This window comes from Haemorhous mexicanus, chromosome 16 (assembly GCF_027477595.1).
Source record: "Haemorhous mexicanus isolate bHaeMex1 chromosome 16, bHaeMex1.pri, whole genome shotgun sequence".
Taxonomy (NCBI): domain Eukaryota; kingdom Metazoa; phylum Chordata; class Aves; order Passeriformes; family Fringillidae; genus Haemorhous; species Haemorhous mexicanus.
The window spans coordinates 15,673,270-15,685,442 of record NC_082356.1 but is presented as its reverse complement, the minus strand read 5'-3'; the positions used below and the strand labels follow the sequence as shown (position 1 = coordinate 15,685,442).

Sequence of the window (12,173 nt, the reverse complement as noted above, 5' to 3'; positions counted from 1 at the left end):
GGACCCCTTTGTTTTTAAGGGCTGTTGCCCAGGGTACTCTCCAAATCAGTCTCTTGAACAGGCCGGATCTGCCCTCCAGAAGTCCCCAGTGGAAGTTTTGTTGATGGCCCTCCTTGTTTCACCAAATATTGAGAGCTCTGTTATTTCACAGTCACTGTACCCCAGACCGTGGTGAACAGATGAAGTTCATTTAGTCATTAGGGAATTTCCTGGTGATATCCAGTACCTGGACCCCAGGGACGCCTTCAGGAAGGGCGTGTGGCCCCCAGCGCCGACTGCTGCTGGCGTGCCAAGGGGCCGAGCGTGCGAACAGAGCGGGCCCCGCGAGAGGGCCCCAGCGGTAATGATCCTTCCACAGGTTCATCTATGGAAACCTTGTTACGACTTTTACTTCCTCTAGATAGTCAAGTTTTACCGTCTTCTCGACGCCACCCAAAAAGCCTCATCGATCGCAACAGAGGCCCCACGGCCACGGTCCGGGGACAACACCGGGAGCACGGGGGGTGCCGCCACCCACCCGCAACCGAAGGCTCCCTTCAGCTAGGCAACGGCAGGACCGGACCACCGGGCCGGGAAGGGGGTTCTCAGCCTCCTTCGGATGGGGAACCAAGTCTGAGCGTGCGAGAAAAGTGCTACCGACTGGGCCACGGGCCACCAGCTTTCGCCCGCCTCACAGCAGTCAGCTTCCCCCCCTCCAGGAAAAAACAAACGGAAATAAAATACGGGGTGGGGACGGCACGACAAAAAGGCACATGGCAGCGCACGTTCGGCAATGACCCGTGCTAGCCATGGGGGCCGCGGGCCCGGGCCGGGGGTCATGGCACGCGCCTCTCGCTCCCCCACCAGCGCCCACCAGCAATCTCGGCGCTCTCCCTTCTCTCTCTCCATCCACCATTGCTTCCACTGTGGGCCTGCGCACCTTCGTCGCGCCCTTCTCAGTGCTGCGGCTCAGAGCCGCGAGAGATAAAAAAAAAAACCCGCGGAGGCCGGGTGGGCACACCCTCACTCTGACAGCACCCCAGCACGCCTAAGGAAAAAAACCCACAGACCCGGGTGGCAACCCAGTCCGCCCGGCATAAGCGGCTCATTCGATCCGTCCATGACCGAGGTGGGCGAGGCGCCACTGCCGTGCCCAGGACCTTCCGGAGGGCTCTCTGTCGGGTTCCGGGTCCGTGCTAGGGCTGGCTGGCCGCCGCGGTCCGCGTCGGCGCCCCTGAAAAATTCCGCCCGCCACGCGGGTCCCCGGCTTTAGGCTGAGGAAGGGGGAACGGCCTCAACAACACAGGGCCGGGGCCGGGGCGCCGCCACCCCGGCTCCGCGCCTCACGGGGCGACCGCCGTCACCGAGCCCCTCGAGCCAGGTGGTGGGCCAAGGCCAGGCCGCACGCCCCACAGGACGTCCCCGCCGCCCTTCCGACACACCCCGGACACGCTGGCCAACAGGTCGGGAGCAGGGAACGGGATGCCACCACCTTGGCCCACCAGGCGGCACTCGGGGCTCTAGGGCAAGGCCCGGGAAAAGGCCCGGACGCGTCCAGCCTCGGCTGCCAGCTGCTGAGGCGGACCGACAGCCCAAAAAGTCAAAAACCGTGCCCGCTGAGTGGGCCCTGGCTTAGGGCCAGGCAGAAAAGGGATGTGGCGCCGCCGCCTTGCCTGCCGCCAGTTACCCAGGGTGGCCGCGCCCCCTTCAGAGAGCCAACAGAAGCCGGGCCTGAGCGGGACATGCCGGCAGCCTCATCTTTCTGCCTTGCCTCGGCTGGCGAGCGGCTCTGCGATTGTCTTCCGCCCTTCTCTCTCGCCTCTCAGTGTTTGTCTTTCGGCCTTCTCTCTGGGTCTTTTTCAGGATCCTCTCTCACCCCTTCTCTCTCGGCCTCTCAGGATCCCCTCTCAGCGCCCTTCTCTCTCGGCTCTCCAACTGTACCCACTTCCCTGGGCAGGACAGGAGCCGGGACGAAGCCACGCAACTCGTCCCGGCTAGGCGGAGCTCCCTTCGCCCCGGCGACCGCGGGCGCAGCCGCCCCGCTCTGCCTCGGACACAGGCACTGGCTCAACCTGCGGGGATGCGGCCCGTCACCTCGCTGCCATAGTACGGACAGACGAGTCCAAAGGCACCGACGCCTCCAAGAGGACAAATGGAACTTGACCGGGATGGTGCGCCGCCGCAGGCCGCCTGCTACCATGACATCGCTGGAGGCGGCCGCCAACAGCGACCCCTTGGTGAACTTCTGCGGCCGGCCGCGACAACAGGTCTACCCGGCGCCTGCCGAAATCAGACTGAGTCCCGCCGGAGCGAGGTAGACCTGTTGTCCCCGGTGGGCCCCCGCTGCCCGGGGGCTGCGCCGACCCCCAGCGGCCCGGCACCGGGGTAGACCTGGTGTCCACCCGGGGAGCCGGAGTAGACCTGGTGCCCAACTAGGAGCCGGGGTAGACCTGTTGTCCGCCTGGGCAGCTGGGGTAGACCCGGTGTCCGCTGGGGAGCCGGGGTAGACCCTATGTCCGCCGGGGCAGCGGGGTAGACCTGTTGTCCACCACAGCAGCCGGGGTAGACCCTGTGCCCACCCGGGGATCCGGGGTAGACCTGTTGTCCGCCGTGGCAGCTGGGGTAGACCTGGTGTCCGCTGGGGAGCCAGGGTAGACCTGTTGTCTGCCCAGGGAGCTGGGGTAGACCTGGTGTCCACCGCAGCAGCCGGGATAGACCTGTTGTCCGCTGTGGCAGCTGGGGTAGACCTGTTGTCTGCCAGGGAGCCAGGGTAGACCTGTTGCCCGCCTGGGGAGCTGGGGTAGACCTGTTGTCCGCCCAAGGAGCCAGGGTAGACCTGGTGCCTGCTGGGCAGCCTGGGTAGACCTGGTATCTGCTGCAGCAGCCAGGGTAGACCTGGAGTCCACCGCGGCAACCAGGGTAGACCTGGTGTCCACCGCGGCAACCGGGGTAGACTTGGTGTCCACCCGGGGAGCCAGGGTAGACCTGGTGCACTCCGGGCAGCCAGGGCAGACCCGGTGTCCGCACGGGGCCGCCCGCCGCCCAGGCGCCTCGCTTCACCCCTGGCGGCCCCAGAGTCCGGTCAATGACATGAGCCGGGACCGGGCCAGAGCCGGGCTACACCGGTTGTCCCCCGGTTGGCGCCCGCCGCCCAGGCGCCTCCCTGTGCCCGGCAACTCCGGAGCTGGGGTAAGCTCACAGCCTCATAACGGCCCGGAGCCGGAGGGCGCTATCAGCCCCGTCCCACCCAATGAAGCCCCCACTATCAAGAGCCATCCGCCTTTTTGATTTTTTTTTTGCTGTTTTGGGGGTTTTTTTTGTTTTCGTTTTTGGGGTGGGGTGGGTTGGGGGGGGAGGCTTTTTTCTTTGCTTTGCTTTGCTTTGCTTTGGTTTTTGGGTTGTGGGGTTGTGGGGGTTTTTAGGGGGAGCAGGTTTTTTGGTTCCCCCCCCCCGCAGTTTCTTTGCCTTTGTTTGATGCCGAGTTTAGAGGTTGGGGGTTTTTTTTGGGCGGCGGGGTGGGGGGCTTGTGGTTTGGATTTGGGTTTTCTTGGGTTTTTGCCCCCCCCCTTTTTCTTTTCTCCTTTCCTGAAAGAACGGCTTTTTTGTTTGCTTGGAAGGAGAAACCTATCCGGGGGGCGGGGCAAAAAATACAAACAACCCCAATATTGGCAAATGTTATTAATTTTGCTTTTGTATCCAGCGCACTACCAGCCGAGCCGACGGGCAGCATGTGCCCTGTGCTCTGCCTGCTGCTGACACACCCAAGTGTCAAAAGAGCGCCCCCACCCCATCCCGTCCCCCCGCCCCCGGGACCTTACACAACCCGACCCCCCCGCCCCTGATGCGACTCGCCCCGCTCTGCCCACCCGCCAGTACATGTGGTGGTGGGGCGGCTGCCGCCAGCACCACCACTGGCTCGCACACGGGCGGCCGCTTTCAGGAGGGTTGGTTCTTTCACGGCACGCAGAGGTCTTCGGCCCTTGGCGCAAGTCCGGGGGGCCGCGGGGGCTCGGCGCTGAGGCGCCCGGGGCCGGCACAAAGCCGCCGGCCCTCGGCCCTCATGCGCACACAGGAAGAGACAGACGCTGTGACACACACGCACCCCCACTCCACACGCTCATGCCCCGACGCCACCCCTTCAGGCCCCCACACCGCTGCGCATACCGACCCATGCGGGGAACTGCTCCCTGCCCGCCCACACGCTACACACGGACGCGCGCATCCTCTGGCATCCCCTCTTTCCCCGTCCTCGTCCCCGTGCCCCTGCCCTCTCTTTCGCGGTGGCCTCTGCCCATCGGCGATTCGGGGCGCCCCACCCTTCCCTATCAGACTCCCAGGCGCCACCTTCAGACGAGTCCCGCCCCCGCCCAGGCTGCCAACCGCCAGTTGGCACAGCGGTGGCGACAGGGCGGGGAGCCGGCCGACACCGAGGCAGTCAGGGCCTTTGGCACGCAGGATGAGAGCCCCTCGCAGAGGCGGGGCGGGCAGGCGGGCGGTGGCGGCGGGAGGCTTAGCGCCCTCCCTTTTCTGAGAAGCTTCCCGTTCGGCTCTCGTCGAGCCTTTCGGTTCGATAGTCCACCAGCCTTCCCTCCTTCCTTCCTAACCGCTTGGCTCCGGCCCTGGCCGAGACGGTGGCGAGACGGTGGCGGGGCGAGCGACCGAAGGGGTTGTGTGAAACAGAAATTGAGGCGGGAGCCGGGCCGCCGTCGGTTCGGGCACGGAGGCGTCGGGGATGCTGCCGGCTCCTAAGGACACTTTCCTTCCCTCTCGGGGAGCGGTAGGGGCAGCAGGCAGCAGGCCGGCAGGGGCAGGCACGCGCCCAGCGGGAGCGACAGTCAGCCGCCGTCGCGTCATCTTTTTCGGGGGGGAAGGAGGGCGTGGGAGCGGGCAAGTGGGCCCTCCAGAGCGGGGCCAACCACGAGGCACGCGCCGCCCTCCTGACACGCACTTGCAGGCCCGGCCCAGGCCACGGGCCCAGGTGTCCCATGGCAGGGGTCGGTCTGCCTGGTAGTCGGCGCCCAGGGGGCGAGGGCAGCCCGTGACGACAGGTCTACCCTGGGTCTCTGTAGGCTTAGTCTGGCCAGGACAACAGGTCTACCCCATGCTCCCCAGAGGCCAAGTCAGGCCGGGACAACAGGTCTACCCTGTGTCCTCCAGAGGCTAAGTCCCACCTTGGACAACAGGTCTACCCCAGGGCTGGACGCCTGGCCGAGGGGCGGAGGGGCAGGGCCCGCTCCGTCCCTCGGCAGGTCAAGGAGACCCGGTGCACCCAGCACCCGCCAGCACGGACGGGAGGGCTCGGCCCGGGCCAGCTGGGGCAGCCGCACGATCTCTCTCTTAGAACCGGCAGCGTGGTGCGTGGCGCCTGTGGCCTCACCACTGCTGCCACTGGCCGCCCAGCCAGATTTTTATGAATTAAAAAATCTCTGTCCCTACTTACTATGAGCTACCTAACTGGCTTGTGGCTTCCCTACCAACCTAGCTACTGTCAAGTTTATTGAAAAATATACAAAAACGTATAAAACCTTTTACAAAAATGAAATACAAAGAAAAATAGTACAAACAACAAAAACAAATCTACAAGAAAATTCAAAATACAAAAACAATACAAAAAAATCATCTACCCTGGTAATCTTCTGGCCCTACTGGCAAACATATGTACAATGTCCACAGATGATAGAAGCGCTTCTGTGGATAAAGTCTTTGCTACCAACTCCTGCCTCGATTTAGGGAGGCCAAGAGTACTCAAAAGTTCAGAATTTCCCTTGTACCATTTCCCCCGTGCCCCAAGGGGAAAGCCCATGAAAACAATGTCCTTTGCATTGGTGAGGTTTCGTACCTCGGTTTCCAAATGTTTGTACTTGTTCACTTTCTCTGCAGCGGCTTCTTCCAGGGAAGATTTGGTTGCTTTGTATCGTATCGTCACATCCACGACAAGTGCACGAGTGTCTTTCACAAATATCAGGTCTGGTTTGTACAGTTCTTTGGTGGCATCCCTTATGTGTGGTTCTTTGTACACTACCCAGTCCCTCTTCTGCGCCTCCTCAATCAGCCTCTCACAGATGTGATTGTGCCTCTTGATTCGGGCGTCCTGCGTCACTTGGCAAAAGCCGACGATGTGGGCCCACGTTTCAATGTCCGCAGTGCAATGTCTACATGTCTTGATGGAACTATCCTCTCTACCCCGTGAGAGAAATTCTCTCGTGGGGTAGACGTTGGCCCTGAGTTGTAATGCAGTGAGGAGTTTCCTGTGAGGTATGCGTCTATAGTACTGAAGCCAATCGTTACTAATTTTATCACTTTCAAAATTCCTAATTCCACGGCCCTGGGACACTAATTTGGTCCATTTTTTTAATTCCTTTCTCCTCCAATCACATGGTTTAGGAAATTTGCTTTTCAGGATCGGTGCTTCCCACTCTGAAGTTGTGTCTGCACTGTTGGATGGTTCTGTCACCAGCAGTGCTTCCCAAATCGAGGGCGTCTTCTCGCTTTTCCCTCCAGCTTGAATCCATAGTTTCTTATACATTTGTTCCATTTGATCTTTCTCTAGGAAATTCTTCATTGTCTCATCCGAGGACTGCGCAATCCAATGCAGCCTTCGGGCTTGCACACTGGGGATCAGCCCTGCCAATTTGGTAACACCCAAACCGCTGTCCTTCATGCTCGAGTACAAGATGGCATCGCAGGTGCACGAGGGCAGGTGCAGCCAGTCCTTGACCGCTGTTCGGATTTTTTGGTCCAGGGCTTCGAGGGCCCCTGCCTTCAGTTCTGAGTGGTCTGCCAGGTAGGTCAGTCGAGGGGTGGTGTATGTTTTGAGGATATCCAGCTTTTGCAGAGGTTTAAGTGGAGCTTGATCGATTCGTTTGAGCCAGAAGTCTAGCTTCGCGGAGAGATCGGGTTTTGCTATCCCAGTCCAGGGGTCAAACTGCAGGCCGAGGTACTTCTCAGATTCTCCGGGGTCAATCATGTTCAGGGGTGTGCCGTTGATGGTCCAAGCAGCGCAGTTATTGACGGCATAAGAATCCTTAGTGGGCTTGATGTAAAAGCCGTGGCATTTTTCCCCCTGTGTTTTGAGACCGGTGAGATTGCAGAAGGTCTCTAGTATTGCGATGTTCGCTTTCATGCTTTCCCAGGAGTCACTCAATAAAACCAAGTCGTCTGCAAATGCCATTGCTGTGATGCTGCTGCCGTCTCATTGGTATCCTTTGCCACACTCTTCCAGCTTGCCCAACAGGGGCTCTGTTGCTAGGTTAAATAAAAGGGGGAATAGTGGGTCACCTTGCTTTACTCCCACCTTGATTTGGATTTTGTCCATGTGTGCGTTCCTTTTTGTGGTGACGTACGTACTGATGTTCTTGTACATATTGTTCACCAGGCCAAGGATGTGGGGATCCACTTTTCTTTGTTGCAAAGCATGTATGATGTGCTGGTGGCTTACTGTATCAAAGGCCTTGGCAATGTCCACAAATACAACACCCAGCGGTCTGTGCTCTCTTTTGGCAGTCCGAATTATAGTCTGCAGTAGTTTCAGGTTCTCAGAGCATCCTGCTGCTCTGATAAAGCCTCTTTGCCTTGGGTTGAGGGGGCACGCGTTACTCAGCCTGGCTGTTATGATCCTGGAGATGAGTCTCAGCAAGATGGAACCGATCGTGATAGGCCTCCAGTTATTATTGTCCTTTAAACGGTCCGGTTTGATTAATTTAGGAATTAAAACAGTCCTGCACCCCCTCACCATGTCTGGGAGTTCCCCAGATGTTAACCATAGGTTGAAGATCTCGGCGGTCCAGGAATATCCGGGATCCATCTTCTTGATGTCCCCAAGAGTAATCCCATCTGGACCCGGAGCCGAGCCCTTGCTCATTTCCTGCACATTTTTTTCAATTTCTTTAGCCGTGATTAAGTCCCTGAAGGCACTGTTGTCAGCCTTCCCGTTAATTTCAAAGTCCCCAAGGCCAGAAAATTACCAGGTGTTTCCCACCTGCTTTTGAATACCGAATAAATTTCGCTGGGTGATATATCACAGGACAAGCATTCCATGTCGTCCAAAACAATTTTAGCTAGTTTCCCCCTGTCCAGGTAGAATAAACGCTGGAAACGTAGGTAGTTACCTCTTTGGATCGCCCTCTCCTTCATCCATTTCTGAAACGGCTTTCTTGGCTCCTTCTCCTGGGTCCCCTGTTTATTTTTGTAATTTTTCCCACGGGTCGCTGTTCTTATCTGGCTTATCGATTCCAAGCATCCAAAGCAGTCCTTTGATGTTTGGTTAACCACTGGCTGGATTTCCTGGCTGTCCATTAATTGCTTGAATGCTCCGGAGAAGGTGTTAATTGCTCCAGCTGATAAGCGTTCCTCGAGCACCTTGTGATAATGAGCCTGCAGCTCCCCTGCCCTCTGCTGGTTGATGGCTTCCCGGCAGCAGCTGTTCTTCTTATCAAGGTGTCCCCTTATCTTGGCCATTGTTTTCCCTCCGGCAGCTGTCCTCTCTGGCAGATGATCCACCCCAGGTTCTGTTCCCAGGTCCTAGCTGCTCTCCTGGTGCGATGACTCACCCCAGGTTCCTCATCAGTCCCACCTGTCAGCTTCCTGGGCAGCAGTCTTCTCTTGTCGCTGATTTGCTAAGCCGTTTTGGTTGTCAGGTGTTCCGCGATAAGCTTATTGATGTTTTTGTTTCCCTCGAACTGTGCCTCCAATCTTATCAGCTGTTCTTCCTCCTCTTTTGTCCAGCATCTTTTGTGGGCTCCTCTCTTTGATGTTTCTTTCGGTTGGGAAGCAACGATCCTTTCTTGATTTCTTACTGATGGATGTGCCAATCTTTTATGTTGTCCCAGGCCAATTTTAGTTGTAAAATCTCTGCCGCATGCCTCACAGATCCACTCGCCTGCTGGAGCTTTTACAATTTCTGGACCCCTGCGTTTTGCGAAATGACAAACCACACTATGATAGTTAGTATTTTCCTTTCCACATTTCACACACCGAAAGCAAACCCACCTTTTCCCGTGCAACCCCTTAAGATGTTCGATCAGGTTTAACACAGAGTTGACCCGGATACCACAGCAAGGACAAGGTGGATTTTTGTCAGGAACACTCACCCTCACGATGTCATCTGACGTTTGCTCCCTGGGCTTACCGGGCACTGGAGGCAATGTTTCCAGTGTGCTCACACACGTCTTCTCCCCCCTTTCCTCCTCAGGTACAAACGTTTCAAAACTGTCTCGTGGAGGGCTAGAAAAATCTAAATTTTCTCCCACACACGGTTGTGGTGCAAGTTGTTCGTACACCTCAGGCAGCCTGCTCAACACCTCCCAATCCACAGAAAAACGAACACCCTCATGCACATGAAGTTCGACCGATAGAGCTCTAAAGGAAACTTTACCAGCAAATTCAATTAATTTTCTGCCAAATTGGTGGGTTTAGATGTTAAGTAAAGTTGAGACACCAGGTCTACCCCGTCCGACTTAGAAAAAATGTCGATCTGATCGTTAGGAAACAGAGACAACAGGTCTACCCGCTGGGGGTTAGAAAAATTTGTGCCAGGTAGACCCCTGGACAACAGGTCTACCCAGTCGGAGTGGGAAGTCTGAGTGCCCACAGATACCCTGGACAGGCAGACCGGCGGGCCCCAGACCCCACCCCGAAGGAACGGATCCGGATTTTGTACCTTCGAATTGAAGTCCATCTCCAAACTTTTTGCCCCTCTCTGAAACCGGGGGGCCAGGTTTCAGACAAAAAGCCATGTAGCCCTTTGCCGAGGCATTTGTTTCACCGCATTTACTAGCTGTACTGACCCAAGCTGCCTCAGGAAAGTCACAGCCACGTATTCCGTGCTCGGACGGGAGGGAGGAGGTCGCGGCGGAGGTCCTCTCCCTCTGCCCTGGGCCGGTGGAGCGCCCGGGGCTGCCAGAAACACACGCCGGGATCCCGCCACCTCCTGGATCCCGCCTCCGTCGCCTCAGCCGCCGCCGGTTGCCTTTTCCGTGGACACCAGGTCTACCCCCACGACCTGAGACGGCAGCAAATGGGCCTCCCCCCTCACCGTGCGCCCTCGCGTGCGGTGTCGGGAGACCCGCTGCCGCCGCCCCTGCCAGCGCAGCCAAGCCCCTGCCCCACATATCGGGCCCAGGACCTGTGCAGAGGGAAGTCGAGGCCACCCGGCCCAGCGGGGCCTCTCTCTTGCACTGGCAACATGCGGCCCTTTCGGCTCACTGCCCCAGCCCCCGGACTCCGTGTATTGGGCCCGAGACCCGCACGGAGAAGAGCGCGAAGGCGGACCGTGCGGGCGCAGGCGCCCCGTGTGCCTGCGCCACCGTGGCCCCCTGTCGGCCCCAGCCCGCCAAGGAACCGAGGAGGAGGAGGAAAAAGGCAGACCGCACCCGCCACACCGGAGGTCGCGGCGGGCCGGCCCCTGAGCGTTCGAGAGAGAGATCTAGGCGACAAAAGCTTGTGTCGAGGGCTGATTCTCAATAGATCGCAGCGAGGGAGCTGCTCTGCTACGTACGAAACCCTGACCCAGAATCAGGTCGTCTACGAATGATTTAGCGCCGGGTGCCCCACAATCATGCGGTACGCGACGGGGGAGAGGCAGCGCCACCTCCGTCCGCCCCTCCGTTCCCAACCACGAGCGGCGCTCCGCACCGGGCCCGCCCGCAGGCAGGCGGCCGGCTATCGCGAGCCCACCGAGGCGCCGGCGGCGCTGTGGTATCGCTACGTCTAGGCGGGATTCTGACTTAGAGGCGTTCAGTCATAAGACCACAGATGGTTGCCTCGCGCCAGTGGCTCCTCAGCCAAGCGCACGCACCAGGGGTCTGAACCTGCGGTTCCTCTCGTACTGAGCAGGATTACTATTGCAACAACACATCCTCAGTAGGGTAAAACTAACCTGTCTCACGACTGTCTAAACCCAGTTCACGTTCCCTATTAGTGGGTGAACAATCCAACGCTTGGTGAATTCTGCTTCACAATGATAGGAAGAGCCGACATCGAAGGATCAAAAAGTGACGTCGCTATGAATGCTTGGCCGCCACAAGCCAGTTATCCCTGTGGTAACTTTTCTGACACCTCCTGCTTAAAATCCAAAAAGCCAGAAGGATCGTGAGGCCCCGCTTTCACGGTCTGTATTCATACTGAAAATCAAGATCAAGCGAGCTTTTGCCCTTCTGCTCCGCGGGAGGTTTCCGTCCTCCCTGAGCTCGCCTTAGGACACCTGTGTTACGCTTTGACAGGTGTACCGCCCCAGTCAAACTCCCCACCTGCCGCTGTCCCTGGAGCAGGTCGCGCCCGGTGCGCGCCCGGCCTCCCACTTATTCTACACCTCTCATGTCTCTTCACAGCGCCAGACTATAGTCAAGCTCAACAGGGTCTTCCGCACTGATTCCGCCAAGCCCATTCCCTTGGCTGTGGTTTCGCTGGATAGTAGGTGGGGACAGTGGGAATCTTGTTCATCCATTCATGTGCGTCACTAATTAGATGACGAGGCATTTGGCTATTTATTAAACATATAAATAATATATGCTCCTTTTCCGGGTTAAGTAAGGTGGCCTGTCCACCTGAAAGTCCAGATTAGAATTTAGGCCCAAAAAATGGGCCTACGACACGGTTATGAAGGATGAACCCCTCCCACCCAAAACCGATTCCACTGTCCAGCAAAAACCTGCCGGGGGAAGGGGCCCAGAGACTTTATTAACAAATAACTACAATGGTACAACCATTCGGGCTCTACTAGAAAATATATGCACAATATCTCCCGAGGCAAAAAGTACTGTAGATGCCAGGGCCCGAGCAGTCCTCTCGTTTTAGAGAGGCCAAGGGTCGATAGCAGCTCAGCATTTTTGCCGAACCATTTACCACGGGCCCCCATGGGGAAGCCAACATAGTCTATATCTTTTACATTAGTCAGATGTTGGATCTGTAGGTGAAGGCATTGATACTTCCTCGTCTTTTCCAAGGCGGCCTCCCTCAATGAGGAGTCAGAGTGCTCGTACCTCACTGTCACGTCCACCACTACCGCCTTGGACCCCTTAACAAAGATCAAATCCGGCTTAAACAGTTCATTAACTTCATCTCTCAAGTGCGGCTCCTGGAAGACAGTCCAATTCTCCGCCCTAGCCTCACGGCTAAGTACCTCACAGATGATGTTATGTCTTTTAACCCTGGCCTCCTGAGTAATTGGACAATTGCCGACAATGTGGGCCACTGTT

At 57.7% G+C, this 12,173-nt stretch overlaps 1 protein-coding gene and 1 pseudogene across 4 annotated transcripts in view; one reads left to right on the top strand and one right to left on the bottom strand.

Annotated features, from left to right (window-relative positions):
* The window catches only part of LOC132334705 (zinc finger protein 850-like), a 1,130,993-nt pseudogene that overhangs the window by 1,041,802 nt on the left and 77,018 nt on the right, over positions 1-12,173 (bottom strand).
* The window catches only part of LOC132334811 (hydrocephalus-inducing protein homolog), a 29,212-nt gene that overhangs the window by 13,232 nt on the left and 3,807 nt on the right, over positions 1-12,173 (top strand). The window lies entirely within an intron of this gene.